This window comes from Heterocephalus glaber, unplaced genomic scaffold (genome assembly GCF_053883595.1).
Source record: "Heterocephalus glaber isolate CG9 unplaced genomic scaffold, H.glaber_assembly_v1.0 deba00001577, whole genome shotgun sequence".
Classification (NCBI taxonomy): Eukaryota; Metazoa; Chordata; class Mammalia; order Rodentia; family Bathyergidae; genus Heterocephalus; species Heterocephalus glaber.
In genome coordinates, this window is record NW_028258358.1 from 19,353,534 (window position 1) to 19,358,661 (window position 5,128).

The window sequence follows — 5,128 nt, forward strand, 5'->3', positions numbered from 1 at the left end:
GAAGTGGGAGGGGAAGGGGAAAAGAAAGAAGGGAAAGGAAAAATTATGAAAAAAGAAAAAAATGGAAACTAAGTCTATGTAAATAGGGAAGGATGGAGGGGGTGAAGGGCGCACAGGTAATGGGGAGAAAATAAGAACCAAGATACATCATGTACAAGTACAACCACCCAATGATAAATGTAAACGTACTGTAGACTTAAAATGTACCAATAAAAGAATTTAAGCAAAAAAAAAGATTAATATTAAGCATTTGCGGCAGTATTTGTTGTATGATGGCTTTATCGATATATCTGTATTTTTAAATGTATCAGCTATGTAATTAGGTTTTAGGAAGAAATGTAGAGCACCAATTTGAAGGGGATAAATTCATTTGTGAGAGCAAACATTGATCGTATGTACCCCTAGAGCTGAGGAATAGCTTTGAGTTTTGGCAAAATGTCTAAGTCTACCCTTCCACGATAACTTTGCACTGCTCTATAATCTCGTGTTTCTCTTTCTCTAGGTGGAAAAGCTCATTGTCCTGGTGTCTGGGCATCCACAACTGCTTCCTCTTGAAGTGAGCAGCAGCAAGAGGCTTTGGGATTCTCACATTGCTGATAGCCGTTTTTGTGGAAGTGGCAATAACAAGTTTCACATTTGTTCTATCCAGAATAACTCCGTTAACGGAAAGAGGACCCAGTCAAAACTAACAAACCGCTGCTCAGCTGCTTCAGAAAGACCACTATCTTCTCTATGTAGTTCCCAGTGAGGATGAACAAGATGATCCCACGAAGGATGGTAATGCACTTTTCTCACATGTCAACTGAAGAGTTCTTTGCCATGACTCAATAGCTTTTCAGGCACAACTTCAGTCGGATAGCATCTAGATATTTTACGAAACTTAACCACTTGTGTAGTACTATTCTTGTCTCCACAAACTGGTTCTGTGATAATAGCAAGAATCTTCTTTTTCTTTTCATCCTTGAATTCAGCAGCTGACTACTGTACTTCCTCTTGTATGAAGCCTTTCTAGCACATCTGGAGTATCTACTAATTCCTCTAAGCAGAACCAGATGTGGGCTGCAGTGGGGCTTTCCCTTCTCGGAGTGTAGCATTTGAGTTACCTTATAAACAATGCCTGTATACTTCTTGACTGCGGGTTTCTTCTCTTTCCTATCCTTCTCATTCCTTAGCTTTATTGGCCCCAGTGCAAGATAGGAAAGAGCAACGTATCTGTATTTACCAAGGACAAAATCATTAAATTTTTAGCTGTGTGTTTGAAAAACTTCATTTCAAAATTAGTCCATGATGGAAATATTATCTATGTTTTCCATGACCTTAGAAAATGATATTTTTGTTTGACTGCAATAACAAATGTTCAAATGTCTGCCACTCCATTAAGATGTATTATATTACATTTCTTTCTGTAAGAACAATTTATGGAAATTAAAATTGTTAAATATTCAAAAGCACCAATGACCCTGAGGTAGCTCGAGAAGAAGTATTGAAGAAAGTGATCATGATGATGAGGGTTATGGCAACAGATCAATTGGATTGCTATTTTGAAACCAAAGCCAGCCTGAAAATTCTGTGACCTTAAATCATATGAAGGAGTTTCTAATCTCCTGATATCTCATTTGGAAAAGCCATCAAAATGCAGAGACTAAAATTTTGACAGCACTACTAATATATAAATATTTGCTCTTTTGTCAGTGCTCTGCAATACAGATCTTCAACATTTTAGCATTAAAAACTTTTGAGGTTTTTGATATGGACCAAGAGCCCGAATAATTTTAATTCAAGAACTATGATCTAGAGAAGTGAAATGTATTTTAAATCAAAAAATTTGCCTGGATAAGGTGATAAAGAGAGATTCATATTTTCACAAGTGAAAGATCATTAACAACAATGTGATAAAGAGCAATAGGAAGGAGGAGTTACAGCTACAGGCATTGGCTCTAAGAAATCTCATAGAGTGCTGCCTGTTGGTGTTTGGTATTCTGTCACTACAGTGGCCCTGATGCATGCTAATAATAACACCAATAATAAATTGTTGATTATTTTAAACATTAATTGAAATAATTTCTATAAATACTTCTAAAGAACAAAATATATCTAATTTTTAAAGACTGTTACCAATATTTTTATATCCAAATAGAGGAAACAACTTAATAGGAAATCTAAAATATGTCTCATTTTTTTCTACAAATCTTCTGCAGATGAGAAAATTTAGCATTGCCAATGAATTTATTTCTATTTAAGAAATCACATGTTAAAATTTGGAAATATGTGTTTTGAGTTACAAGATACCAACTTATTGAGTATAACTTTTGTGTGAGGATTTTACTTTTAATTATTTCGGGATGAATATAATTTAGAACATGTATTTTTGTTTTCCTTTCTTTCTTTTTTTTAATAATCTGAAGTTTGAGACACTAATGAAGTCAAGGAGTAGTATTCACAGTACAGTATTTTTGAAAATGTTGGCAACACACTGTCACTGGGTAGGGAGATAGGGACTATGAAAGAGCAAAAATCACTAGAGGAGGGATCCAAAATATCAAGTTTTCAAATATAACAATTAAGACCCAGATAGTCTGAAGATTCATACAGTATAGTTGGAGATAGGCCTAACAATGATCAAAAATTGAACAGACTTTTATCTTTCCTTGTATGTTTTTCTTTTAAACGTGAGAACTGGGAAGGGCAAGAAAATCAAGTTTTTTAGGATAATCTTTGACTTTTCCAGCAAAAATAAGTTTGATTAAGGTAATATGTAAACAATGCTTTTTTCTTTTGGTACCGGGGATTGAACTTGGGACCTTGCACTTGTGAGGCAAGCAGGGGAACCACTGAACTAAATCCCCGGCCCATGGTTAATATTTTAAAAAGGTTCTCTTATACATAACAAATGAACTCACAATTTTACCTCTATATTTTAAAATTAAACAAGAACTACATATAAGACAACTTGATTTACAAACTTTAAAATCCATAAATATTTGATATCAATGTACATTTCATAGATTCTGTTGAATTTACTTCTAACTTAATAAATATGTTAATGATTCAGTATAATGAAAATCATAACATTGATGGCATGCATTGTCACCTTACTAGGTGAAATAAAATTAGCCTTTTAAAAATCTATAAAGGATGACTTATTTAGTGGGATGAAAAAAAAATCAAAGGATTCATATAATTATAATATCTAAAACAAATCAAATGGAAATGATATAAAATTACATTTTAGCATGAAGTATAGCTAAAAATGTCATCATTACATAGTAAGACTCAAATTATAAATTATCCAAAACTTTTTTAAATTAGCTGATATCTACATGCCATACAATTTTTCCTATATCCTCACTGGAGTAATGAAATGGTCTATAAGAATTTCTGTCTCTGCATGTCTTCTAGGAAATTAAAAATCCTTCAGAAAAATAGAAATTTTTCTCTATTTGAATTGCTCTCAGATTCTCAAAATTTTCTAATTAATCTACCTTGTCTCTATCTCTGACATTCACCAGTTTTACCAAGTTAATAGTTACATGTTGTTAAAATTTAATTCTGAAGGTATAAAGTGATAAGAAATTTTAATAACTGTTGATTGCAAATCAAGAGGTAGAGAATTGGCAAGGTAATTAAAAATGTTTCTCAAATCTCTGCTCTCAAAACAATTTGTTAACATGGGAAAAGTCACAGGAAATGTCCTGGAACACATGTAGTAATATGCAATTCATTGATACCACTATTAAACCATGAAATTATTACTTTTTTCTGAAAAGAATGACTTTATATTTCATTTTTTAAATAGCTACACCCAAAATGTCAATTAAAGATGTTTACATATATTTCTATTAAATTTGTTTCCAAACTTCTACATTCCTTAGTAAAGTGAATTTTAGAAAGAATTTTTGTTACACTTCTTATATTACATACGTAAAAATGGTGACCTGAAAATGAAATTGTGATGTATGTGGCTTAATACATATGTGATTATTCAGTAGAATAGAAACTTGGAAAATTAAGAATCCTCATATTATTTTGTGTTCGATATGTTTTTTTCTTAAATTTGCATGGATTAGTGGTTGGCATGGATCTATCATGGAGCCTCTTAGAGAGACAAAGTTTTATTTAATGCTTATTTCATCTTTTTTTTTTTTGTACAGGGGATCGAACTCGGGGCCTTGCGCTTGCCAGGCAGGTGCTGGAACCACTGAGCTAAATCTCTGGCCCTGCTTATTTCATCTTGACAGTGAGGATATTAATAAGAAAGAAATGCCCCCTTTATTATTCAAAGTTAGGATTCCTGGAAAAAAGTATTAATGAGATAACAACTGTAGTTCAACACAAGGTTTCCAGATTTTACTTTCTTGAATTGAAGACAAATAGAGGCTTTCATAAGTCCCGCCGGCAAATGGGAAAGGAAGAGAAGCGGGACTGTGGAAGACCTCAGAAGGCCTCGGAAGGCCTGATCTTTGCACCTCACAGACAGCAGACACACAAGGTGCACTCGTTAGTGCCCGGAGAGAAATGACGGGTGCAGCCAGACCCCCTGCTTCCTGCATCCGGAATTTCTACCTCAACGTTCAGGGAGATGCTGCATGCAGAGAACAGGCCTATTAATTTCCTTCCTACAGGGAAAGCTGGGTATAAAGAAGTGGTTAGAGGTAACACATTCTTTAGAACAAGGAATGACAAGTTAAGTTCCTAAAACAATATTTACTCTTCTAATGTCACTTTAAAGTAAAAAAGATACTCAAAATGTAATATCACATTAACAATTTAGGAGGGATTTATTTTTGATAAAAGAGAATTTATTCATTCATTTGTTTACTTATGCACATTAATTGTAAAAAGAAAAAAAGAGTGGCTTTCATTTTTACGTATTCAAACGTGCATGTAAAATGCTTAGATCATTTCACGCCTCCATTACGCAGCTTCCCCTTCTCCCAGCCATTCTCATTTTCTAATAGTCTCCCTATTTTTAAATTATCTTTCTAAATTATTATTTTAAGATTCCACATATACGAGAAAGAGTTCAATATCTAGATTTCTGACTCTGGCTTATTTAATTTAACAAGATAATTTCTAGTTCTGTCCATTTTGTGCAAATCAACCTTTTTTTATATTTTCAACTGAAAGA

The 5,128-nt window shown here is 33.3% G+C and overlaps 1 pseudogene; it reads right to left on the bottom strand.

Annotated features, from left to right (window-relative positions):
- Window positions 1-326: 326 nt before the first annotated feature.
- Window positions 327-1,094, bottom strand: LOC101708287 (large ribosomal subunit protein eL6 pseudogene; annotated as a pseudogene).
- Between the last annotated feature and the right edge of the window lie 4,034 nt (window positions 1,095-5,128).